The 27,934-nt window shown below is 47.0% G+C and overlaps 1 protein-coding gene across 3 annotated transcripts in view; it reads right to left on the reverse strand.

The window, feature by feature from the left end:
* The window catches only part of LOC147701764 (sulfotransferase 2A1-like), a 580,744-nt gene that overhangs the window by 423,583 nt on the left and 129,227 nt on the right, over positions 1 to 27,934 (reverse strand). The window contains exon 2 of one of the 3 annotated variants that reach the window (XM_086930381.1): positions 11,249 to 11,425. The exons of 1 other annotated variant lie outside the window; for it this stretch is intronic. The gene's annotated coding sequence lies outside the window, so the exon portion shown is untranslated. Of the gene's footprint in view, positions 1 to 7,969; positions 8,072 to 11,248; positions 11,426 to 27,934 lie in introns of those variants that run through there. One more of the 3 variants, XM_086930383.1, reaches the window with a different exon arrangement.

Here is a 27,934-nt window from a genome sequence, read left to right on the forward strand (position 1 = left end):
AGTTAGGTGGATAAAAAGTCCCATGTTCCATCTCAGAGTAGGAGGAGAGGTAGGGGTGGGCAAAGTCACAGGGGGCCCTATGTTTAGTTCCAGCTCTAGGAAAGTTCCCCAAGGGTGTACAGGAGGGGAATCTAGTCTGTACCGGGAGACCATCCACTGAGGGGGAACCCATAGTGTCGGGAGAACTTGGTGAGGTGACTGATACCAGAGTCCAACCAGTTTTGATGTCCGATAGTACCACTCCACAGAGGAGGATGCAGAGGCCAAAATAACGCAGTGTGAGGTGGAGGAAGGATTTTCCCATAACTCTTGTTCAGCCAAAGGTTACAGACCCTGGTTTGGAGAACCAAGTTCAGGGTATCACCCCTGACCTGGGGCGAGGCGTGTCTGCAGCAAGTATCCCTACAGTTGTGTTTGTGAGGCTAGCACTCCTAGATGGCAGGTAGGCGGAGGAAGGACTCACCCCTGAGCCCAGTTCAGCCTAAGGCTATAGACCCTGGGTTGGAAGACCAATTGCAGGATAGAAATCCTGAACTAGGGGAGGAATTGTGCAGGACGGCTGCCACAAGCACCGTGACAGTTCTGGATTCTGAGAGTACCACCCCCTAAAGGAGTGTACAGAACTCAAAAGGTGGGGCAGGGGAGGAAGGACTAGCCCCTGACTCCTGTCCAGCCTAAGGGTATAGACCCTGGGCTGGAGGACCAGTCTTAGAATACCACCATTGAACTGGTCGACGGTGGAGTGGAGAAAAAATACAATGCACGGGGTGTACTGACTCTCACTCTGAGAAACCACAGAGGACAGAGACCACTAGAAGGCCTGGAGCTGTCAGTGACATCTGTAGGTTGATGTCCCTGTGGAGAGAGTTTTCTTTGGGTTGGGGACAGAAGTTAGACCCAAATGGTGGAATGGGCCACATCACTTTGTTAGACATGGTGGTACTGTCTGCATACTGGAATGCATCAACTTAAAGTTAGGCAATTCACAGATGGGGTCCACAGATGAGGAGAAGGATTCCCAATGGGTTAGCTTAGTGGGCCCTGAGAGTACAGACAGAGATTCAACTGGGTTCAGAGAGGCGTAGAACTGGAATGAGCTCTTGCAGTAGCAGGCCAGGGTCCATGTTCTATCATCCTAAGCAGGGAAGCCCATCAAGGTATTCATTAGTCTACCCTGGCTAGAAGCTGGAAGGGCGTTTTGTTGGACCTGGCATATTCTGCAGGGTTATCCCAAAACATCATGCCTTACTCTGCCTATTTGTCTGACCCTCTTTTTTTTTACTTTAGGACTATGGGAATTTTACTACTGTTATCTAGTGCTAAAGGGCATGTGCTCTCCTCTTTAAACATGGTATGATTGGTTTACACCGGTTTGGCATATTTAATTTACTTGTAAGTCCTTTGTAAAGTGGTATACCATATATTCAGGGCCTGTACATTAAATGCTTAAATGCAACTATTGGGACTGCAGCACTGCTTGTGCTACCCATCCTCCCACAGAAATAGCCTTTCAAACATGCCTCAGCCTAACACCGCAGAGCCAGTGCAAGCAGTTTATTGGTGCTTCCACTTGGCAATTAAAACCTCTTGCCAAGCCTTATACTGCCCTTTAATGACACACAGGTCACCTCTAAGGGTGCTGTGTGAGTAAAAGGTAGGGCATGTGCCTTTATGTGTGGCATGCCCTGGTAGTGACAAACAGCCTATTTTGTTTCTCAATGCTGTGAAGTCTACTACTCTCATAGGCTAGCATTGGGAATACCCTTATGTATGTTTAAATGGTCATTCTGTATCAGAAAGGAGTGGCGGTGCCATGCTTGGAATGTTTAGAATAGTGGTGATACATCCTTCTTACTGGCGTAGTTGATTTTTTCATTACTATTTTAGAAATACCACTTCTAGAAAGTGGGCATTTCTCTGTACTTAAGACTGTGTTCTTTGCAGCCTAACTCCAATAAACATCTACGGCTGGGTTACAGATACACTTTGTGAATACTTTCTGGGAAGCCACAAAACAGGAAGGGATGGGTGTGACATGGGTACATCTACATTCATCTGCATACTGACAGTCTTCCTAGGCTATCATCTGGAGCCAGGGTTGGGTGGAAAGGGATTGTTGCACACTTCTAAAGGCTCTTTTGAAGTAATCCCTTCATCAGGCAATTTTGAGTACAAGTTCAGGGATTCTGGCCCTGTGACTTTAGAAATTTCCGGACTGGGGACATTCTGCTAGGAAGATCAAGAGGGTCTGACACTTTGCAGCTTGCCTTGTCTGCTGCTTCATGCCTGGGAGTGAGAAAACTGGACTTTACTTTCTACATCCTACACTCTAAGAGTTCTCCAAGGGCTTGCCTCCTGTTACTGAAGTCTCAGAATATCAAATACTTCTCTTGCATCTTATTACCAGCACCTGGGGTCCTCTACTGTGAGTCCTGACCTGCCAAACGGTGCCAAATCCAGCCCTTGGCTCTTTAAAGTGAGTGTTTGATGCTGCTACCCAAGAAAACAATGCATGGACACCAAAGCGTCATTTGGAAACAGAGCATTCCCTGCAGAATTGCTGCTTTGCCGCTCCCTCAATCAAAGCTGTGGATGCCATTCTCCTACTGCTTGATGCAACCACCTCGATTTACAATGCAACCCTGACTTTGCAGAAGCAGTGCCTCTGCATCACCGCTATTGCACGAGTCTCGGAAAACACAACGCTGACTTCTACTATTCTCCGTCCCAGACGGTTTGATATTGACACCCCGGAACTGACAGAGTGCTTTTGGTATCAATGCATCAATGGCTTTCCCCGACTTCGGAATCGCCTGCGACGCATCACCTCCGTATTTCAAAGCATCGTCCCGGAGCCTTGACGCATCCAATGTACTGGCAACAGGTCTGCATGATTCCTGGATCCAGACCGCGCTCCATCGTGGTCAGACTGAACTGTTGAATTTGCCCCTGTCAAGCGCGACTAGGTAGACCCAATTGGAGCTAATGCTTTCTAAGTACTGCATTTAGATTTAATCTTGCAAAATTCATATTTTGACTTGTGTATGTTGGATATTTCTTGTTTTGGTCTCTTTTTTTTACTAAGATAAATATTCACTATTTTTCTAACCTGATGTGGAGTGCTTCTGTGGTGTTTTCACTGTGTTACTGGGTGTGTGCATGCACAAATACATTACACACTGCCTCCTTACTTTAGGCCTATTGCTCTGTGCCAAGATACCAGAGGGTAAGCACAGGTAAACCTCTAGTGTGTATTACAGTTATCCTGACTAAGATTGTTGTTCCTGCTTGGACAAAATGCATATTTCGGTCAACCAGAAACCCAATTTCTAACATGTCCCAACAGCAAGGCTTCCCAATTGTCATGTTTGCTGTGGAAGAGTTAGTTGCATCCTTGGCTAACACAGAGTTACCGGCTGACCGCTGAGTACTGCTAACTTCTGTACGGGGCAACTAAAATAGTTACTTCAAGGTATCAAATTAATTGTGGCATTAAACCCAACTAGTTGCCCAAGTCAAATTTGATGTCCCTTTTATTGAAACACAACTGTTAGAAAGTTGCCACTATGGCACCCGGTTTGTCCAGTGGCTTCAATCAATCAATCAATCAATCAGTGACACTTATAAAGCGCGCTACATACCCGTAGGGTCTCAAGGCGCTGGGGGGGGGGGGGGAGGGGGGGAGCCGCTACTGCTCGAACAGCCAGGTCTTCAGCTTCTTCCTGAAGGAGAGGTGGTCTTGGGTCAGGCGCAGGTCGGTCGGGAGGGAGTTCCAGGTCTTGGCGGCCAGGTAGGAGAAGGACCTTCCTCCTGTAGTCGCTCTTCGGATGCGGGGGACGGCGGCGAGGGCGTGGTTGCCTGATCGGAGGTGGCGTTTGGGAGCGTAGAAGTTGACTCGGCTGTTGAGGTAGCTCGGGCCTTGGTCGTGTAGGGCTTTGTGTGCGTGGGTGAGGAGGCGGAAGGTGATTCTTTTGTTGACGGGGAGCCAGTGAAGGTCTCTCAGATGTCCGGAGATGTGGCTGGTTCGTGGGATGTCGAGGATGAGTCTGGCTGAGGCGTTCTGGATCCGCTGGAGTCTCTTCTGGAGCTTGGCGGTGGTACCGGCGTAGAGGGCGTTGCCGTAGTCCAGTCGGCTGGTGACGAGGGCCTGGGTGACGGTCTTCCTGGTCTCGGTGGGGATCCACCAGAAGATCTTCCGTAGCATGCGTAGGATGTTGAAGCATGCCGAGGAGACGTTGTTGACTTGCCTGGTCATGGAGAGGGAGGAGTCCAGGATGAAGCCCAGGTTGCGTGCATGGTCTGTCGGTTTGGGTGCGGTGCCCAGGGCGGGAGGCCACCAGGAGTCGTCCCAGGCGGAGGGAGAGGAGCCCAGGATGAGGACTTCCGTCTTGTCCGAGTTCAGTTTCAGGCGGCTGGTTGACATCCACTCGGCTACCTCTTTCATCCCTTCGTGCAGGTTGGCTCTGGCGGCGGCGGGGTCGTTGGTAAGGGAGAGGATCAGCTGGGTGTCGTCGGCGTAGGAGATTATGCTGAGGTTGTGTTTGCGTACGATGGCCGCGAGGGGGCTCATGTAGACGTTGAAGAGGGTGGGGCTCAGAGATGATCCTTGGGGGACGCCGCAGATGACTTCGGTGGCCTCTGACTTGTACGGTGGTAGGCGGACTCTCTGTGTTCTTCCGTCGAGGAAGGAGATGATCCATTCCAGCGCCTTGTCCTGGATTCCGACGCTGCTGAGGCGCCGTACTAGGGTGCGGTGGCAGACCGTGTCGAATGCCGCGGAGAGGTCTAGGAGGATGAGGGCCGCTGTTTCTCCGTTGTCCATCAGGGCTCGGATGTCATCGGTGGCGGCGATGAGGGCGGTCTCGGTGCTGTGGTTGGCTCGGAAGCCGGACTGTGAGGGGTCGAGGGATCCGTTCGTCTCGAGGAAAGCGGCCATCTGCTTGTTGACGGTCTTCTCGATGACTTTGGCTGGAAACGGGAGGAGCGAGATGGGGCGGTAATTCTTGAGATCGGTGGGGTCCGCTGTTGGTTTCTTGAGTAGAGCGCTGAGTTCGGCGTGTTTCCAGCTCTCAGGCTTCACATGGTCTCTGGCCACCAGATGTATTTATGCCCTCCTGGGGAATAGTGTGAATTGACTCCAAGGCTCAGGAACAATAGCAGCCTGCTACAGAGAGAGGTAGTACGTCTCCCTTGCAGGAAATCACTCAGGGAGTTGGTCCAAAAGGCAACCATTAAAGGTGAAGCCACCTTTGGTTGGCAAATGTTCATCACACTTCCGAAGGATTTTCACATTGATCAGGTAGATAGGCTAATAGTGGGAACAGAGGAAAGAACAGTGTCCATTATGGTTTTCCCATTGACATGTATCTAACAGATAAACACACCTCCAGTGTGGTCTATTATGCACCAAACATCCGAAGAAGGGTTCAGACATTTTGAGAGTGGGCAGAGTAGTGCATTCAGCTTTGCTAGATGCCACACACATCTGTAAGTCCTCACAGGGCGAGAGGGACCCTGGTAAACTATTGGCTAGTGACTGCATCATCCCCCCACTACACTTTTAGGGCCAAAGGAGGACTGCCCAGCTGACCCCTGGAGTTGGCAAAGAGACTGCGATGTCTGCTGGACTGCACCTGCTGCACCTTGGGCTAGCGACAAGAGGACTGTGCCTGTGGCTACTGGCTCGAGGAAAAGTCTTTCCCAAGCCTCAGATCAAAATAGTGACTCCAAGGGTCAGTCGGTTGACCTCCTGAAACCAGCACCAGGACCATCAAAGATGAAGTAATCCTACTCAACGGTCAGTAGCCATTCCTGAGGAATAACTACTGACTGCTACCAGGCACCCCCAAAAAAGATCCCAACAGCCAATAGCCTGCCAGACTGGGAGTGTAAACCGAGTGCAATTGAATTGCCTAAACGGTATACCAGCCTCAACCAAAGGGTACGACTGGGACAGGTGTGGACAGAGACCAGTAGTCCAGCAGCAGCTGGGTTTCTACTGGCTCAAAGAGGACTTCAAGGGACCCAGACCTCAATGGCCAAAGTTGCCCCACCTGACTAGTGGTCCGAGGAGTAACTGCAAGGACATCCCTGTCGACCACACAGCAGCAAGCGCATCAAGAATGCTCCATTGAAATCTAGGGCCGCTGTGATGTACAGTTCAGAACTGTAATGGAGAACACCTCGGTGATCAGGTAACTGCTCTGATGCGCTTTAGCGGCCCCCTGACCATCTTTATGTCAGATTTCCACCCCTGTTAGGTTAGATTATTCAAACACAACTCTCATACTTTTTAAAAGTTTACACATTTTATGGTTACCAATTTTTTTTGCAGTTGAACTGAGATGATGGTTTGTTTAAAAAACGATATCTACGAAACACTTCAGATTTTGGTCATCTTGGTCTCTAAAAATTCATAAAAAAATTAATCAATTTTTATAAACTGGTGTTGAATTTATTTCTAAATGCTTTACACTAGTTCCTCCTTTAAGGCTTACTCGATAGCCACAGCCACCCACGGTTGAGCTACGGGTTTTGCAAATGAGCCTGACTGGACCCAGTACAGGTTTTGCAAGTTTATTACACGGTAATGTCACACAACCATACTATAATAGATACCCAAATCCTCACACGTCGGTAGCAACAAATTAACTGCCAGAGAAAAGGGTGTGGTGTTGTGTTTAACAAGCTAAAAATATAATAATTCCATTATAGAACATAAATGTTCAATCTACATTTAATGGTAGGGCAAATTTAATGAGAAAAATATCATACAAAGAATATGTATTTGTGGGTTAAAATTTCCCAACAAAAGAAAAATTACCCAGCTGAAATGATTAACATGTGGAAAGAATGAATTCTAAAGTTAAGTTGACTTTAACGGGCATTGAGTTACTGGCACATTTTTGGCAGTGGCACAAGGACATGATTGCCTCATATTGTTGTGCAGTAATGCCACATTCTGAATACAGCAGTGCAGTATTACTTACAATTTACATAATGAAAGGCGTTTGGTTACTGCACGTGTTACTAGGTAAAGCATCTTACTGTTGAAAACTGAATATTCCCTAAGTTTTCGTCATAAAGGTTCAGTCAGGAATTTGGCTACAAGCAAGGCCAGTCCCAAGTTGAAGCATTGAGAATTGTGTTGGGTGTTTGTCTCAGTCAAAGTTTGCATCTTCAAATCTAGAAACATTTTAAGAGCAAAACTTCTGCTAGTAGGACCAACTTTCAGGTTATTTCCAAGATGGGCCCTTTCACGCTATATACACTAAAAAAAAAACTAGTGAACTTTAGGTATGCACCAATACACATAAGATGACCCAAACATTTGCTACGTTAATAGCAGAATGCCGTGTCCATACTATTAAACCAACATTTCAAAATGAACGAAATTGCAGCTTACTTTGATTGCAGTTCACATATTTGTATATGGCAACATATGTTGTATTTTTATACATACTTATAGTAAGGTGAAACTGGAGGGACTTGCTATTTGTACAGCGGTTTCAAAAATTGAGGTTTACTATGGACTCCCCCTGCTTCATATTAACTTTCCGTTCCTGTCAACACTATTATTGTAAATCCAAAAAGTAGCACATTTAACAAAACAATTCTGCCCTTTCAAATGCTCTATATCTAAACATTTTACTTTCCGTGGCTACATGTGTGCAAAATGGGGTCATTGTTGAGGTCTCATTCTATAGTAAAATATTATCGAATTTGATTTTTTCACTTTTTCATTTCAATTAGTTAGCAATGTTGAGATATATATTAGTATGCATAAAGATCCAGCGACAATGCGTGATATTTCAGTGCTTAACACGGCAAGATAGTCCAATACGTCTACATGTAATATTCAGTGGTACTACTGTGCTATTTGTGTGGGAACCTTGAGCCAAGAACGACCTTTAAACCAACAACAATTCTACAATGCCGACTACTCATACCAGAAAATACATGTACTTACCAAACTGTGTACTACCCAATCCTGAGTCCTCAGTCTCTGAGCTTTCTGCCTCATCCTCCAACTTCTCTAGGTAGGATATGGCGAGAACTAGAGATCCCTAATGCAAGAGATGGGGGTGGGGGGGCGGTGTAGGCCTTGGGATAGCTTTGCCAATACAATAGCCAAGGGGCATGAAACCTCTATATTCTTTTCAATTCCAAAGTGCGACAAAGCGCCACAGGATAAAACCAGTAATAAGAAAACTGCTTGGACAGCAGAGTAATCAATATCTGTGAATGGTGCTAGCTAGCTTGTAGGCAGTGTCAACACTTCCCAACATAAACTTAACTGTTTCCCACCCACAACAGCCGGGTCAACAGTGTGTAGGCCAACTGCTTGCCAAAAATAACTTGCATAAAGGTGCAGAGATAAGATAAAGTAATTTTAGGAAAACATTGCAAAGAGTGCAACCCTGCCTGACATTGATTATGTAGAGAACTGTTTCCTAGGACACGGGGCAACGCCTCAATCGCAATCACAAATAGTAATGGCAACATGAAGCCATTTGTCCCGAAAACTAGCTGTAAACTGCTATGAGAGTTTGCCAGTCACCCTCAGCTAGCCCTGGGATCAGAACACAGCTGTGAATCCATCTCATAATGCCCTCGGAAACCCTATGCCTACTGAGCACCAACAAAAGAATTTCAGGGAATGCTTTTTGAGAATTGAAAAACACAGCAAATGCACTGAGATTTGGTTGCATCTGGTGCAGTAGGACAAACAGTACATAAGGTATGAGCCATTGATTGATCCGGCACAAAACTGGCCTCGGAAGAATAATACTGACACCAACTAAAGGAGTCTGGCCACAATTACTTTCACACGTGTCTTAGTATCTGTTTTAATGATATCTGGCTATCAGAGATGTATTTTGTGGCCGGCATGCAGGTTTTGAAGGCAGTGATAAGGACAGGCTTGAAGTAAAGACAATGGTAGGGTGCTATTTCCCACATCTCATAGAACAACCAGTAGGCGGGGCGCTAACCATGCCCCATACTTCTTATAACATACTAATGAAAGCCCAGGGCCATCCAGTGGGATATGGGTTTGATTTTCTCTAGAATTTAGTTGGTTGTATTAGGTTGCATCAGGCACTCCCTCTCCGCCTCCACCAGCCAAGCCAGCCTGATTCTTTTGAATAGCTTCATCTCAATTGGCACTTCCCTGGGACACACATAAATCCACATAATACCTCCAATACAACCCAATGTCATTTATGGAGACCCTCTGAATACCTCCTTCCCTGTCTTCAGTATCGATGACATCACCAGAGACCACTGTAGGTGACACAAAACAGATATACCAACATCCTATCTGGTCTATCGCCCTCTCGTACTGCCTGGCGTAGTATACTTATTCATGCTGTATGCCCGAATTCCAACAATTTCTCATGTATACCCCACAGCAACTCTTGTCATTTCATTTCAATGATTTCTTACTCCAATTATAGCCTCTCACAGAGTACCAGGGCTTGGCACTGAAGCCCCATTCAATTGAAAGAACTCCACTATAGCCTAGCGTACGTTCACCTTAAACACCTGATCTAAAAGTTTCATGAACAGAAATCGCAACTCAACTCCCCCAGTCACTGCCCATCCCAGGCAGGGTCACTGTCAAAAGCACTGGGGAATGATCAGAGTGGACAAGTCAATATATCTATCCTTTGTAATCCATGTCTCCATTAAGGAGCCAATAGTCTAAGCCTGTCACTGTGCCCTAGACTTATGAGTAAAATGCAGCCTCTTTGTATCCAGAGTGTCAATGCTGCCATATGTTCAACAGAGCATTTTGATAAATATTGGAATTCAGGACACGAGTAGCTCCCAGGTGTGCCTCAGTGTCTGGGTCGACCCATCCATGGCCTTGTCATGTTACCACCTTGATATTAAAATTGCCTCTCCAAAATATGACGGGAGGGTCATTACTCACGCAAACTAAGATCACATTGCCAAAAAAATTCTGGATCATCTTTATTGAGAACATAGGCACTGAACTAATGTGAAATGCCCCTCAGTTAGAAATCCTTCTTGCGTCATAGAGGTGTTGAGGAGCGCTTTGAACTATTTTAATGACTTTCTCTAGTGCATATCCGGTTTCCTGCTGCATGTGGTCCAAATAGATTGTAGTGACAAAACCTGTTGCTGTGTTTCATCTGTGTCACATACACCCAGCACTCCCACCCTTCTCACTGAAAATTCAACTCTGCAGTGACACTCTTCTTTCAATCCACCCAACATACGTAGAAACTGAAGAAGCTCAAGACGTGTCATAGGCAGTCTCAAGAAAGACACTTGATGCATACATGCTATGCTATGGGCTTCCAGCATCAGCCACCTGCCTCCGCTCCCTGATCCCAGGTCCAGGCCCACCACCACCAACCACCCACCCAGCATTCATGATAGCTTTGGCTGGATTTGTGTACAAAAAACTGTTCGAACCGCAATTTCTATCAAGCGTTCAGCATTCCAGCCACCTGCCTCCGCTCCCTGATCCCAGGTCCAGGCCCACCACCACCAACCACCCAGCATTCATGATAGCTTTGGCTGGATTTGTGTACAAAAAACTGTTCGAACCGCAATTTCTATCAAGCGTTCAGCATTCCAGCCACCTGCCTCCGCTCCCTGATCCCAGGTCCAGGTCCAGGCCCACCACCACCAACCACCCAGCATTCATGATAGCTTTGGCAGGATTTGTGCACAAAAAACTGTTCGAACCGCAATTTCTATCAAGCGTTCAGTATTCCAGCCACCTGGCTCCTGGTGTCCATATGTACCGAAGGAGGCTCTTCGAACAAGCTGCAACCAGAGAAGTCGACCCACACATGCCCATCGATTGACGGCCACCGATTTCTATCTCCACTTTCATTCCCCTGCTAGTCTGCATCTCCCTACAAGCCCTGACAATCGTTTTACGCTAAGCAATCAGGTCCATGCAATGTATCTGAAAGACATGTTTTCAAAGTTTGTATTCCAAATTCAATGATATTACATTTGCACAATAAAAAACTTACCATGCTCCCACTTCTAACAATCCTATTAAAGACTTCCCAGAATAAAAGCACTTAAATGCTCTCAGCTTTTCAAGTTATGCTCAACTTATCTTTAACAATTAACTAGCTCTGTTCTTCGCTCCCACAAATAACACCTTGAAATCGGATGGGGAGCGGGGAGAGAAAAAAGATTACATGAGTAACACATGCATTTTTAGGTAATCGCGTTAAATAGTACATTGAGTACCAACCAGTTTCACTCTTCAAGCTGTGATTCGAAACCTCAGTTTCTGGAGTCGTGCTCAGTCAGTGTTCCTCTGAAGGTACGGACTGCCCTGCACTGATGCTTCGGAGACACCCCTGAGCGTCTGTGGACTTCCAGGAATCTGAACCATTGAACACGCCCATCTGCAGCGCAGCACCTCCCACTAGCAGGTCAGACAAACGAAAATAAAACACCAAGGTATTTCTGAGAATGTGCCTGCTATACATGTTTGTCAAGTTCTACAAACAAAGCTGAACATTGCCGTTTGCCCCTTCAATGGCACTCAAATGCAGCGGGCAACAGGACGGAGGTACAAGGAGAAAAAGAAACGTGGCAAGTTGGGGATTTACAGAGGAATTCAGGACAAATGTTGATAAAGGTGCATTAAATTAGCTACTTCAGTGCTCGAGGATTTCCGAGGATAACTTTACAATAGCATAAAAGGTAGGTCATGGTGCATTAACTGGTTGGTGGGTATGACAGATCAAGTGTAGGGGCGGGTGTAATTTGCGCAATTCAGTGTAGTGGAATTACCAAACAGTTTCTTGAGAATACGCATAATTACGCAAGAAGAGTAATTCTATGTTTAGAGCTATTTATTAGTGCACAAATTAATTTTGTCCTAAGAAATGTTATGTTATGTTAATGAGTATTTGTAAAAGCGCACTGTCACCATGAGTTTCCTGGCGCTGGTAGGAACACTGAAACTGAACAGAGGGATTTTAATGGGGGGGTGAAAACAACAGAGTTTTTAGGGGCTTCCTAAATGATATAAGAGAATGTGAGGATTTGAGTGAGAGCGGAAGGGAATTCCATAATTTGGGGGCCAGATGGGAAAAGCTACGGCCTCCCAATTTAGTGAGTTTGAACCGGGGAGTGACTAAGAGCTGTAGATGAGTAGACCTCAGAGTTCGGGAAGGGCAGTAGGGAGTAACCAGGGACTTCAAGAAAGCGGGAGAAGGACCAGTCAAGGCTTTGAAGACCAGGCAGCCAACCTTAAAGGCAATTCTTTCGTTGACTGGGAGCCAGTGTAATTGATGCAGTAAAGGTTTGGCCGACTGCCATCTGGGGATTTTAAACGCCAGTCTGGCAGCCTGGTTTTGAATAATCTGTAGCCTAGACAGCAGGGATTTAGAGAGACCGAGGTACAAAGAATTAGAAAAATCCAGACGGGACAGCACCAATGCTATTAAAACTTGTAGTAGGGCTACAGGGGTCAGTAGGTGGGCGGCTTTCCGAATCCTGTGCAGTTGGAACATGCAGGAAGATGTTACGGCGCTCACTTGAGCCTTGAGAGTGAGCTCAGAGTCAATTATGACGCGAGATACACAGCTGCCAGGGGAAGGGGATGAACCAAGCTCAGATGGCCAAAATTGCGGGCCCCAATGGGGAGCGCTTCTCCCAGGAAGGAGGATCTCAGTTTTCCCAGGGTTGAGCTTTAGCTGATTTTGGTTCATCCACTGCTGGATGTGTAACATGACCGCCTTAAAGTTGGTGATGGCGTCAGGAGAAGAAAGGGGAAAAATAATTTGTAAATCATCCGCATAATTAAATACGGTGACATCCCAGCTACCAAGGGAGTGGATAAGAGGCTGAAGGTACAAATTAAAAAGGAGAGGGGAAAGGGAAGAACCCTGAGGAACCCCACAAGGAGAAGGTGCACTGGTGGCGCTAAAGGGGCCCAGACTGACTGCTTGGGATCTGCCCTCCAGAAAGTATTTAACCCAGGAAAAAGCAGGCCCACGGACTCCGGCGGACTCGACACGGTGGAGTAAGATGTTATGGTCCACCGTGTCGAATGCCGCTGACAAATCCAGTAGGACCAGTGCCTGGGGGTGGCCACTGTCAGCATTACATCTGAGGTTGTCCAGCACGGCAAGGAGCACAGCCTCGGTGGAATGGGCTGGTCTAAAGCCGGCTTGGTTCGGTTCTAAGAAGTTAGAGTCCTCGATGAATTGCGAGAGGCAGGTGGTCACGTGTGCCTCCAAGATTTTAGATAGGTAGGGCAGGAGAGAGATGGGCCGATAGTTAGCGAGGACAGCTGGGTCTGCGCCAGGTTTTTTTAACAGAGGCACCAGTACAGCCTCCTTAAAGGATTTAGGAACTGTGCCGGAGATAAGGGAAGTGTTAAGTAAAGGTAAGATGCAATGCGGGAGAGTGTGACAGACGTCGCGAAACACAGAGGGGGGGCAGCAGTCCTTGGGGGAACCCGATTTCACCCGAGTGGCTAGCTTAGCTAAGGAGACGGGGTCAAGGATAGGAAAACAGGCCAAAGTGGAGGTGTTGATGGACGGGACTGCAGCTACTACTGAAGGAGAGGAGTGAGGAATGGAGTTTTTAATTGCCAGGATCTTATCAATGAAGAAGGTGTTTAAGGCACTACAAGACTCAGCAGAAGGGGGCAGGGTCGAAAGTGTCCTGGTGTCCGATGTTAGTTCGCTAAGGACCTTGAATATCTCTTTGGATTGGTTGGGAGCTGTAGATATTCTGTCTGAAAAATAGGCAGCCTTGGTTGTAATAATGGCTTTTTTGTATGCCCTCTGTGCGAGCACATACACTTCCCTGTCAGAGCTGAGATAATTACGCCTCCATCTACGCTCCAATTGGCGCAGCTCAAGGTGTTGTGAGTTTAGCATTGGGTTAAACCATTTGTGAGATATACTGTGGCGTGAGCGGGGGAAGCAGGATAGGGGAGCGAACTTGTCACTAGCGGTGGTAGGCCAATGGGCAATGTTGGCGTCCAAAGCATTGACGCCTGAATTATTGCTAGGAGGGGGCTGAGTTTCTGCAAGAAAGGAGAAAAAAGCAGAGGAATCAAGTGCATTCCACTTCCGAGCCATCCTGCCCTCCCGCAGTGGTGGCTTGACCAGACCCTCTACAGAGATGGACGAGTCGATCATGAAGTATTCAGCCCGGTGAGCGATACCCCCTGCGTCCAGATGTGGTCGAGGATGTGGCCGCCAGTGTGGGTGGGGGTGGCGACATGCTGGATCAAGTTTAAGCTGGAGAGTGCCTCGAACAATTCAGTAGCGTGGGGGCCTGCATCAACATGGTTAAACCAATAATTAAAATCGCCAAACATGGCGAGACGAGCAGAGGAGGTCATCAAGGCGGCGAGCTGTTCACTGAGGACAGCAGGGAACAGGGGCATGGAGGTAGGAGGACGATATAGGACAATGAGAGTCAGAGCGCCCGCTTCCGTTGCCAAGCTGATGACTAAGTTGTCAACCTCAGAAAGACAGAGAAGAAGACGCGATGAATGTCAAGTCCTTCCGTATAATTGCCGCTACCCCCCCGCCGCGGCGGGCTGCAGGCTGGTTGGCATTCGGCATATAGTAGTTAGGGGGCAGAGCGGCCAAGATATCAGGAAGGGAAAAGTCAGAAAGACAGGTCTCAGTGAGCAGTAAAACATCAGGATTTTCAGTTGTCAACAGGAGAAAAATATCAGCGTGGTGTTGGGGAAGTGAGCGAGTATTAAGATAGAGTATACGAATAGAGGTTTCAGGCGGAGTAGAGACCACCAGGGGTTTATAGATAAGTCTGGGGGTAGGTATATCCGCCGAGATACCCAGAGTAACAAGGCGGTCCCAGATTGTAGACTGGAGGGCGCAAGGGGAATGCTGCAGGCCCCGGAGTGTGATGGAAGAGTAAGTAATAGGAAGGGCAGCGCCCCGGGGCCCTGGGCCCATCTGGCCGCGGACGGGCGCAGGCGGGCTGGACTTTGGCGTGACTTTGGCGCGCTGACGGCGTGCCCGCTGCGCCCGTCCGCTGCGCTCCCTGTAAGGGGGCGCCATTTTATAGGGCAGATGGTGTGAGGCTCAGAGCGCTAGACCGCTCGCCTAGTGAGCCTCCTCCCCCAAGATGACGGCCAACTGTGAGTCCCGGCAGGACTTTAATCTCCTGCAGGGCCGAGTGGTGAAGAAGGGGAGTAAGTGCAGCGCAGAAATGTGCTAAAAGCATCAGAACAAAAAGTGCAAGTAGCCGCTTGCTCTAGCTGGATATGCTCTTGTGGTAGGAGTTCCCCTAGTTACTCCCACCACTTAGTGCAAAATGCACAATTGCATCCAAATTGGACCAGATGATGCGTTTTGCACAAAGGAATAACTCTAAATGCAGCAGAACACAAATAGCAAGCTGCCACTTGCTAAATGTCCTCTTGCGGTAGTATTTTCCCTCAAATGTTCCCTTAATTACGTTATCGGTAATTCCACGTCAAAAAGTAACACAGAATTTCCGAAATCACTCCAACTACTCCGGCATATTTGAAAATCTGCTCCACCTAATAAAGAAATGTTTAGCAGTTCGAATCATGTCAGCGGTTAGTAGGGATAGCAGTAGTACAGGATCAACAACAAGGAGGGTAGAAAACTAATGGAGCAGAATATGTTTGCGGCACACACGCCCTCCCTCCTGGGTCAAACATTAGTACACAGAGCTACGGAGCCCATAGGCCTGTTCTTTCTCTTCGGTGGCTCCACTGGTAGAGTATCTTGTGATCATTTGGTGTGCTCAATGCTCCACTGTATTGCCCTTAGAAATTATTACTCTACGACTGGTTGAAGGTTCCAGTGCTACCAGCCCGGGAGTGCTGTTCCTGAAAGATGTGAAACAGTGAGTGCTTTCAAGTAACTTGGTCATTAACCTACATATATTTGCAGGGGTGACTTGACAGTGCACCTGTACCCTGACCATTTATCCTACACCAATATTATGCTACAGTTCTTAGCTTCCACACAAATACAGAACCATTCCCATGCTATCTTCTTGTAATGCTTCACATTACTATACAATATTGCTTTAAAGCCGGACTTATTTGCATTGACAATGCTTGTTTGAAATTAATTCTCAGATTCCAGTGGGGATACCAAGTGCCAAAAAGTGTGAGGCCCCTCACCTGGTGGTCAGAACATTGCTCTCCCTAGTTTTGGTTGTTTTTTAAATTTGGCGAAATGTTTACAACAGAGCGGTATTTGCATATGCCAAGGCCAAATGGAGGGAATCGTAATATGGGCTATGATGTGAATAGTGGAACATGTTGCTTCACATTATTTTGGATGACTCAATCAAAGCTTCAGGAATGTAGTATTGCATCTATAAATCCTTTTTACAACAATAATGTTTCTTTTATCGGGCAATGATAGATATAAGTATATTAAGTCTAGGGCTGTGCGAATTAGCGCAGTTTGCGTTTGGGAAATTGCACAAAATGTAAGCAAATTTGCATGAAATTATAATTATGCAAAATACAAATCCATCATTTAGAACTCTATTTAGCAAGAAATACACCCTACAAATTGACAAAGAATCTTTACAGCCAACGGCAATTAATTAAAGTAGATGGCACTATAGCGCAAGTTTGAGATTTTCACATAACAAGTGTAATGCGATATTCCAGAAATTACGCAAATTGTGCCAGTGTAATTTACATTTAGTTGAAGCCTACTTACGTTTTCCCGATAATAAAATTGAAGGTAGACATTTCCAAATATTTTCTGTCAACAGACACATTGTTGATTTATTTGTATTCATAGATAGAAAGCTTAGCATGGAAAGAGGTACATAGCAACACATGATATTAGCAGTTTTGTGTGGATCCAAAGAGAATGGCTGTAAAGCAATAACATGATATTATGAAGATGTAGCATATATATATTAACTACTGGCGGTCGCCAGTAGGTAGTTATAGTTAGGATTTTTTTGCATGCAAAATCTCAACATTCTATTGGGAATAGCTTCGGTCCTTCCCTGAAAGTTTGGGGGGGGATTCGTCATGCGGGGGCCAAGATAAAAGGGGGGTCCCAAAACGTGTTTTCCCCATGTTAATTTCCATAGGGCGGTCAACCTCACTTTTAGCCCGAACGGCTGAATGGATTTCCACCAAACTTGGCAAAATTGTAGGGACTGGTAGCCCGATGTGCCTTTGCTATGTCTCAAGATAAGTGCTCCAGTGGATTTTGAGTAATTTAGGTTAAAAAAAAATATATATATCTAAGGCCGCGCCCCGGTACGTGCACCGAGGAGCACTCCGGGCGCGCTCGCGACTTGCGCGCGGAAAGCTGATTGGCTCTCAGTTGTCGGTAAACATTCGAAACAGTCCGGAGCGGCCGCCATCTTGTGTCTGGGTAAGATCGAGACACAAGAGGAGGCAAAAACAAAGGGGGAAATGACCATAAGGGGGCAGAGAGGACCCCCTCCCTGATCCCCTAGGTTTGATGTGGGGGCCATAAAAGGGCCCCGCGGGGCAAAACAAATAATTTTTTTTTCTATTTGTGCGGGGGGAGCGCCCGGTACGCGCACCGGGGAGCGGACCGGGGAGCGTACCATGTTAAAAACCCAGTGAAACAGTAAAATAATAATTTAAAGTGCTTAGAGGAAGTGATGCATTGCTGGAGTGTGTCACAAAAGTGATGTAACTCCAGCAATGCATCCTTTCACATGGGGCCAGCCCCATGTGAAAGGGCCTGCGTCAGTCCTACGCCTGCTGTGAGGCAGGCGCAAGATTTTGAGGCAATGGTGTCCTAAAAGTGACGCAGTGAAATCTGATAGATTTCACTGCGTCACTTCTACGACCCTTTCTTGCGTCAATACGCCCCCTTTGCATACATTACACCTGGCGCAGGTATAATGTGAAAGGGCTTGCTTCAGTCTTTTCTTACCCTTCCACACCACCATTCTTTTACTACATTTTCTTCACTTCTCCACATTCCCCATGTTCACTCTACTTCTCCTCACTCTCGTTCCCCACACTTACCTTCTTTCAGTCCCCCTACTTCACTTTCCTTCCCTTCTCGTCCCTTTCTTTGCTTTCTCACTCATTTTCATTTCCTCTCATCTCTCACTGCACTCCACTTCAGTTACTCATTTTGAATTTGATAAGAACATAGCTCTTTTTTGAGAACTGGAGGTAGTTCTAAAAAGAACTGTTTTTTTCTTCTTTTTTTATGTTTTTTTCATTTTCAGAACAAAAACAAAAACAGGGAATGCAAAACTGCTCAACAGGAGCAAAAAAAAGGGGACAACTTAGGGCTGGGGAAGGCAGCGGTGTTCTTGCCTCTTGCGTGCAATGAGCTTGATGCTCTGCTCACCATGGCAAAGCAGTTCATCGCATTGCTTGCACTTAATAGTAATGTCACTAAAAACAGGTTGAATGTTCGGAATCATCTCCAATTCCGCTGCACGTCCTCTCCCTGATGTTGTGGCTCCTCCTGTAGATGCAGAGGCACCATCCCTTGGGGGATTACGTGCCAGGTCTCGGACACTCTCCCGGGCATAGTTCGGGGGGTGCCTGCGTTGGACGTGGTGAATCATTGTTGAATTGCCAAAACTGTACTTCCTTTTTGGGTCTCCTCGGGAAAGAACATTTGGCAGATTTTGCATTCTACTTTGGGAGCATTCACCTTTTTTAATCCTTCAGGTATTGAAAAAAATTTCCAAATAAAATGCTCCTTGATCTTGGGCTGAGGAGGCTCTTCCTGAATGAAGCCATCTGAGTCCTCACTACTGCTGGATGGTCTAGCTGCCATTCTTTCCACAAAATGGTAGGACAGAAAAAAACAGGTCTTGCTTTCTCCAAAGTGAAAGAAGAAATGAAGGAAATGGGTGGGGTTTTCATTAGTTGTAAAAAAAAACTGATAACCAATGAAAAGAGTTATTTTAAGGTCACATGACAAGGGCTTTCATCATTTGGAAACCAAAACTGCCCTGTACCAATAAAAAGTGTTATTTTTAGGTCACATGACCCGACGCGCTTATGCAACGCGCCCAGGGGCGCATCACGTAAGCGCGTCGGATGCTTACATTGCGCGATTGTATTCGCTCGAGTGCTTCCGGGTGCCCTTACGCCGTGCGTATCACGCGGACACGGCTACGCACTACGTCACGATGATGTTTTCGTTCGCGGCAATAGCGCTAACGGGACGCTCACCGGTGCGCGCCCCGGGGCGCGCCGGAAAAGTGCGCTTTTCGGTGCGCACACCGGGGCGAGCACCGGGAGCGCACCAGGGCAAAAAAAGAAAAAAAGAAAAAAAGTATTATATAAATGTACAATATAGGATTCATTATAAAAAATATTAAATTTCATATGTTTGAGGCCCTATATATAGTTAGGAATTAGCATTTAAAAAACCTATAAAATTCACTGAAAAAACAGAGGTTTCACACCAGTTATAGTTAGGAATCAGCATTTAAAAAAACAATTAAATTCACTGAAAAAACCACACTGCTCCTATTCTTAGTTACATTAAAAACAAGTGAAAGTTAGTGAATGTTAAAAACAAAGCGGAAGACACTTGACTCAGAAACTATTCCAGTTCATGTTCTCTAGGTGTGGGTACCACTGTAGGGATATGCTCGAATGACCAACCTATCTGACCTGTTCACAATCGCTCTGTTATGCTGTTGTATATATACTGAGTCAAGTGTCTTCCGCTTTGTTTTTAACATTCACTAACTTTCACTTGTTTTTAATGTAACTAAGAATAGGAGCAATGTCCATACTTTGGGTTGTAGATGAAACTGTTCTGCATGTCTAATTAGCCAGGGGCGTTTCTTTTGCAGATTGGGACTCCAGTTATCATATGGATTGGACACTTATTGATCAAGGAGCCTACCTTCACAAATATGAAAATGGAAGAATGAAAATATTAATAACGTATTATATAATTAATTGCCTGGGTTGAGAAACAAGAAAATTGGTAGTATTATATTATGATTTAACCCACTTGGGTTTGATTTTTGTTTATAGTGTTTATATTGGGTAGAGTAAAAGATCCACTGGGATTGGAATATGTACCAGGTCTTACTTACATATGTATGTTTACCCCCTCGCATTTGGACATGCCACTTGGCAAGAACATTAGTAAACCTTCTTTGGGGTCTGATGATTGGGGTAATCTTGTTACCATTTTCTGACCATTCCGGGTACATGTGGGTGTGACAAGTATAACTCCACTTTGATCATCTATTTGTATATATCAATCTTCCTAGTATGTTAGATGCCACTTGGCATTTATCCTGTTGTGAAGGTTCGTCCTACTTTTCCCCAGCTCAACACACGTGGGAGTATCATGATCACGTCCCTTTAACCTGGTGTTATGATTATTCAGGCATAGAGATATGTTGAGTAAATGTCTTGTGCTCACAAAAGTAATCAGCCCCCCTGTGTACCACACGTAAGATTTAATATTCTTAAAATCTCCCGGTTACCATGGTGGCGCAACGCATGTTTCATTTAAATGATTTTTATTTAATACAATTCGGACTATGAAATCGGATGTATTAATTCGGTATTAATGTGCTGTTAACATGTTATTGCTTTTATTTATGTTTGCACAGTGATTAATCTCTGGCTCAAATGTACATGCAATGATGTTTCACGCATTATAGTTAACCCATTGGAAGATGGCCGACTCCAATAAGTTTGTTTGTCCCCTTTTGATGTTGTTTGCTTAGATGTGTCACATGCACTTTATTTAACCAATGGTTGAACAACAACACTTTACCCGTGAGCAAGGCGGTTGTCCGCCGAAACGCTTAGGGTTTGTTTATGGCTTGTGGTTCTTATGAATAAACCCAGGATTTGACCAAACAGACGGAACATTTGTCCTAATTTGCCTGTGTGGAGTGCGTGGTACCTTCTGTACATGAGACTGGCATAATTTCGGGATCCTCCAAACCCGACTCGCACCGCCGGCTTAGAGTCCCGGTCTATATGGAGGAAGTGAAAGTGATATATATATATATATATGTCCGAAAATCCTTTCCCACTGAAAAGATGAGAGGCCACGCGGGGAACACAGAAAAAACAGCCGTTTATTTCAAGGGTCCTGGAACGGCGGATGCATTTCGGCAATCGTGCCTTCTTCAGCGCCTTACCCCTAAACAACTTCCTTCCCGGTCTCCTCCTGATAAATGTTCAAAGGCACTGTGTTCCCTCCCCCATGCAGTCTGCACAGCCAATCACAGTCCGTTTTGATTGTCGCGGACTCCAAATCCCAACATGCAACAGTTCTGGCAATGTTGGGTAGCCGGTGTGGAGGAGTAGAGATCAATGTCGTCTCGTGCCCAATCAGGTAGGTGGGATGGTTGAAGGACGAGTGAACATCGCGGTATATATATATATATATATATATATATATATATATATATATATATATATATATATATATATATATCCGGTCAGACATCTCCTCCATCGGATTCAATGAAGCAGGACACAGCGGGGCTTCGTTTTTCAACAATTTATTAAAACGGGTTCGCTTGAACGGTTTCGGCGGCTGAACGCCTTTTTCAAATGCTTTTCAGTCCCGACATCACTTCTCCCACTTAAATCACATGTTAGCTCCGCCTTGCCTAGTGGTGGTTGGCTCACTGCTCCTGGTCATTCCTCACGAATAGCAGGGGACTACCAGTCCCATAATGCCGCGAAGTAATGATTCCGTGCAGTGGGGTGGGATAGTCGAAGTAATTAATTAAAGAAATCTTCATGCCCCATACTTTCGTCCACCAACCTCAGTTCTTTATCAAACAGTCTCTCAAGGTGCCGTTCTTGATGAAAGCGTCTCCGCTTTTGGGACAAGTTTGCTGTTTCAAGTCATACCATGACTTGCAGAGGCTGCGGTGGAGGGCCAGGAAAAAATATATATATATCGGCAGATATAATCTGAAATTAGTTTCATTACAATGATTCCTGTAAGAAGAGCCATTTCTTAAGAAACTGTTGATGTGAGTGACATGCTAGAGAGTACTTCAGAAGGAAGAAAGCTCCAGGATAGTGGAATCAAAAACTCAATAGAAATGCCAGTGCTGCATAGGGAGGTTTGGGTGTGACTGACTGGATGTTTTTATTCTGAGAGTAAGTTATAAGGCACAATGTATCTACTCTGGATTTCAGAGAGGTAGTTTGAGGGAAGTGGGAATTCAATGCTAAGAAACGCAACTACTTTGGTGGTGATAATGAATGGATGAAGTGTATCTGAACAAAGATAATAAAGGGTCCTTGCAGCAAAATGTAGGATCTTATAATTCATTTTAGTCTGCTATCTCTGTATAATTTCCTTATTGCAGGCTAGTCATAATGCCTCTAGTCATAATGAAATGACAAAGGTGATCACCTAAAATAATTTACTATAGTAGCGAATGCCCTCATCAGCTAAGTGAGTCCGGTTACCTACCTGGTATCCTCAACTCCCACAGGAACCCTCAAATAGTACTGCCTTTCAACAGATTGAAATCCTACTTTGACAGGGAAGACATGACCATGTTGTTGATCACAGATGAGGGGGTAGAGGAGGAGACCAAGATAGTGCCCGGCCACCTCTCCAACAAGGTGCAAGATAAGTCAGTAAAGGGAGCTGTGCTCTTCCCCAAAGTGACAGTTCAGTAGCACAGAGACTGCAGGCAGGTGCTGGGGCAGTTTGCAGGTCTGTTCATGTTAACGCCAAGTGTCATTGATTGGTGTGTGGGCCACATGACACTGGTGACAGCCCAGCAGTCAAATATAAACTGTACAGGTTGTCTGACCATGTCAGAAACAACATCAGGGCTCAGGTAGCTAAGACGCTGGAAATGGGGGTAACTTAGCCCAGTGATGTTGGTGCTCTACTCTAATCCCCAGGGGTAAAGTGGGAGTTAAAGTTCTGTGTGGACTACAGAGGACTGGTGCAGCCATTAAGGTAGTTGATCACCCTATACCTAGAGCTGATGAACTCTGTTGGACTTGGCCCTTTTGGCAGGGTCACCTCAAAAAAAATTTGCATTCTCCTAGCCTTTTTCTTTAACCTAGTGTTGGCGATTTTAGGCCCCTGCGCACTTTAATTATGTGGTCCAGTGTAAAGTGCGTGCTCTCTGTGTATGTGTGGTGAGGCTGGCCTGCCCTCCCATAGGAATGCAAGGGGAAGATGTGTGTCCATGGTAATTACGGATATGAGAGGAGTCCAGGGGCGAGTTGGTATGTGCGAACTCGTGAGAATAAATGCTGCGCAATGGTGTGCGCAGATTTATTGTGACTGGTGGAGAAGTGCCACTTTTAGAAGTTGGCATTTCTGTGTGCTGTGTGATGTGAATTGCCTGTCTTGCTTGTGAGTGACAGGTGGTGGATGGTGTGGGTGGCTCCAGGAGCCAGGATGGGTCTGCCCGGTGGTGGATAGGGAGATCTGCATGTAGATGGGAGGGAGGAGTTGCACCTGGGACCTGAATAGGGCTGAGCCTTCCATCCTCAATGCTGGCTCCACCTCCTGTGGTGCATCTGATGTCCCTGACCTGTCCTGTGAAAGGGAGAGAGGAGCTGGGCAAAACAAAGTGCTCAACAGCTCCCCTGAACCAGTTGCATCTGGTTCTCACATTGCCTGCACCTTTAAACAAAGGAAAATGGTGTATAAAAGGACGGGCTGTGACCCCCATGAATTTGTGCAGTTCTTGGTGTGTGGTATTCCTGCGGGGCGGGCTGCTGCTGGGGCCCAGGGGGGGCTGCCATGAGGGCTTGCCTCCCTGGGCCCTGTCTTGCCCCTTGATCCCTAAAAGACTTGGTGGGACCCTTTCCCTCCTCTTTTTGCAATCCAGGAACTGCAGGACCTTGTGCAGCATTCTTGCGCCCTGGGAGCGCTGAAATGGGGCCCCTGAAGGAGCACTGGAACTCTGCAGCGCGCCGCTGCATAGTGCATTAGGGAATCCCCATCATAGGGATTCCCCCGTGTTTTGCTGAGCGGGTGCCCACCCCACCTTTTGCTTATGAATTAGCAGGAGCCCACCCTGCTGTCATATTTTTAATGATGAGGGATTCCCCACATTGCCAAAAAGGAGCGGGAGCCCACCCCGCTGTTTGTGTTTGTGCTTTAGTGGGTGCCTACGCCGCAGCATTGCCCCATTCTGGAGTTATTTTATTAGCGGGTGCCCACCCTGCTTCAAGGAGGAGATCACCGCCACCGGCCAAGTCGGATCCGGAAGTCAGGCAATGTGGTGCCTGATGCAGAGTGGGACTTCCGTCTCGGCAAGGGAAGCCCGTCCCCGCGCCCACAGAGGAACCCGGGTGAAGTGAGGTGTGTGTTGGAAGCAGGCGGGGCCCCCGTGAGCTGAGCAATCCCCCGCCAGCAGCTGCAGCCACAGAGGAGACCGGGAGAAGTGGTGCCAGTCCCGCAAGTTGCTGCAGCCAGAGAGGAGACTGTGTGAAGTCGGAGAACCAGTACGGAGAGGAGTGCCCGCCCAGCAAACCCTGGTGAGTGGGGACTGCCTACCCAGTCATTCTTGGTGGGAGAAGAGCCTGGTGAGTGGGGCTTGGAGTTACGGACGCAGGACGGGGTGAGATGCACCACCCGATCCCTCAGAGCATACAACAGTTGGTGCCAGTGCCCATGCTTTCCTGAGCAGTCCAGCAGGAGAGAGGGCCGCTCCAAAGTTGGGCATGCTTTGTTACAGAGGGCACAGTTGTGTCAGGGCCCCAGTGGGGGTCCCGAGGGACAGTAATGCCCATGCCCCTTCCAGTTGACAGAATATCTGCAGCTTGCCCGTCTGACAGAGGGCTGCTGCACTGATGGGGGCCAGTTGATTTAGAGGAGGGCCCAGTGGGGCCCAGAGGGCGAAGTCATGCCAGAGCAGTTTGTTGTATCCACAGCTGCGCAGCAGAGACCTGCAGCTGTAACGTTGGGCATAACTTATTTTCAGGGCCCCTGGGGGGTCCAGAGGCACAGTGGTGCCCGTGTTATTGTGCTGATCCCAGCTGCCTGCGAGAGCCCAGGCAGCTGCAACGTTCTGCGCAGATTTCTCTTAGAGAGTCCCAGTGGGGATCCATCCAGAGGGCAGTGAGTGCCCATGCCCACATTTAAGTTTCACAGCTGCCCAGCAAGTAGTGGGCAGCTGCAACGTTTAGGCCTGCGCAGATTGCGCACCCTTGACTTTCGCTGCTTTGGCAGCACACCCTGACTTTTGGGACATAGGGCATTTGAGCCCCTTTTTGAGATTGCCAGTTGGCCAGGGGGATGGTTAGATTGTAGGGCGCCAGGCCCTGATGTGATGTGGTGCTAGGAAATGTAATGTGTGTAGTATGTTTTACGCACCCTGTTTGATACCACTAAACTGTGGTTTATGATTATGAGGTGACGCACTAACAGGAAGCCTTGCTGTTGTCACCATATTACCTGTGGGTCCTGCTTTGAATCTGCACACGGCCTCTGTCGCCTGTTGCACGGGGCGCCTCGCTGCATTTTGCCACGCCAGCACCTTCAACGCCGGTATCGCTGCGGTGGGGAACAACAACACCGAGAATCCCCAGCGGCGCAACGAGTCACAGATGTGCGCCAGGAGGTGCATAAAAAACCTTTGATCCCCACGCAGCACGGGACGCGCTAACAGGAAGCCTTGCTGTTTTCACCATAGGCCTAAGAATGCCATTGGCGACTGCGTGGTGGTTAACTTTAGGAACCACCGCGTAGTCGATCAAATACTAAGCTGGGGACCGGACAGTCAATTAAGCACCATCAGATTCTTGCCCCTGAGCTTTTTTTAATCGAAGGGGAACCCTGTGTTCTGGTCTAGTCCATGGATGGCGAAGTAGAAGTGATAGTCTCTCGGGTGGGAAGAGTTTCTGCCATCCAATGACATATGCCCCCCATAGAAACCAGAGATTTCTTAGCCTTAGGAATAGATTCGACCCTCCTTATGTCTTTGAATCAACAGGATTGACTGGAGAGCAATAGAACCCTCATTGGGAATAGACTGTGAAAAGGGTTGCTTCCCCAATATCTCCCAGACTGCATTGTTACCGCACTACCCTGCATTGTGTGTATTCACCAGCTATGTGGTGGACTCCCCGGGTGGGACTCTTATGGACGGTGTTATGCAGTCTTCTACTTCAGGAAACGCGCTTGGACTATTGGCTAGATCAGCAGGGAGTGAGGAAGTATCAGGGATGGAGTATTTCTCCCCGCACCCTCAGAGAGCAGGGAATACTTTTAACTTGCCCGAGCTTAATGAGGATACTATCGGTGAAAGGAGAGTGGATAATAATGTTGCTACATCAGACCCAATACAGTCACAAATGCAGGAGGGGATAAGATTAGTATCCTGGAATATAGCTGGGTTATCAGCAAAGTTTGACAACCAGGAATGGAGGAAGTATATCACAAGGTTTCAGGTGATTTGTTTACAGGAAACCTGGGCGATAGATTGGAACCCCTTTCATCTAGTGGGGTATTAGTGTTTCTCTGTGCCTGCACAGAAGTCAACTTCGGGACGAGCTATGGGAGGACTTTCTATATATGTAGACCTGCAGTTGGAAGGAGTTTGGACCAACCTAATTTGGCCCACAAATAATATGCAGGCCCTTGGGTTTCACACAAATGGGTTAAACATGATTTTGACCAGTTTGTATAATGCAAGGGTAGTCAAGGGAAGGGGATCCACAATAAGTGAATTAGATAATCGATTAAGTGTGGAGACATCCTCGAGGAAGGGAGCGGTGGCACCAGTGGTGGTCTTAGCGGGTGACTTTAATTGCCACCTGTGCTCAAACCTGATTCCTGTTACCGAGGACTGGTCCCGTTGCAGGCTGGAGCATGGCACGCATTTCCAACACTCCAGTGAGGGGATAGAATTGGACAAGATTCTGAAAAGTCATACCCTAGCACACACTATTGACCTTGTGGCAATATGAAGTGGAGGGGAGGTCAACCCAACTTTCAAGGGCAGAGGGTGTCGCTCCTTTCTAGATTACTTGGTGGTGTCCAGGATATTTAAGCGCCGGATTAGAGGGGCAGAGATCGAATGGAGTATATTCAGAGATCACAACCCCCTAGTGCTGGTGATAGAAGATCTGTCCCCCAGAAGGGTTAGGAGAGGTGTAGGGGCAACCTGTATGGAGAGAGTAATTGACCAGGGGAGGTGACTCAGATGGACAAAAGTAGATGGGGATGTTTTTAACAAATCTCTAATGGAGATAGGGAATGAAATGATTGGGGTGTGCCTTGATCTTTTCGGCAGAGGGATACGCCGTTGTCAAAGCATTTGGGGAAGTGGCGCATGTAATAGATGGTCTCTTAAAGACCACCAAGCAAGGGAGAGTAAACACCACCCCCAGATGGTTCAACAGCGACTGCTCCAGGGCACAGAAAGAGCTAAAATCCAGCCTGAAAGCTGTGCCTCGGGATAAGTCGCATATTGCGCAGTGTAGGATCATATCCAACAAGGCTATCAAGTGCAGGAAACACTCCCTTCAATCTCAAGCCTGGAAAGATTTAAGGGCCGCCGCAGACAGAAGGGACCTGACTGCGTTTTGGAAAATAATTAAAAACCCATGCTTTCAGGATTCCAACGCCCCAGAAATTGGCACTACCATCCTGCCAGAACAATGGTATGATCACTTTAAAAGTTTGTAAAATCATACAGTGGAGGTCAGTAAGGATGACGGGAAGGGACCCCGGTGGGCCACCACAATTGAATTTTCTTTAGGGGAAGTGGTAGTGGGCATCCAGGGCTTATCGAAAAATAAAGCGCCAGGGCCAGACGGTATCCCACCAGACCTCTACTTGAGTAATGTGGATCTGTGGGCTCCAATCCTCACTAGAGTGTTAAACGCAACAGTCGCAACTGGCCTCCGGCTCTCATGGTCATCTGCAATAATAGTTCCCATCTTTAAAAAAGGGAACAGGGATAACCCCCAGTGCTACAGCCCCAAATCTTCGAT

The sequence above is a fragment of the Lissotriton vulgaris genome, chromosome 7 (genome assembly GCF_964263255.1).
Source record: "Lissotriton vulgaris chromosome 7, aLisVul1.2, whole genome shotgun sequence".
In the NCBI taxonomy this organism is placed as follows: Eukaryota; Metazoa; Chordata; class Amphibia; order Caudata; family Salamandridae; genus Lissotriton; species Lissotriton vulgaris.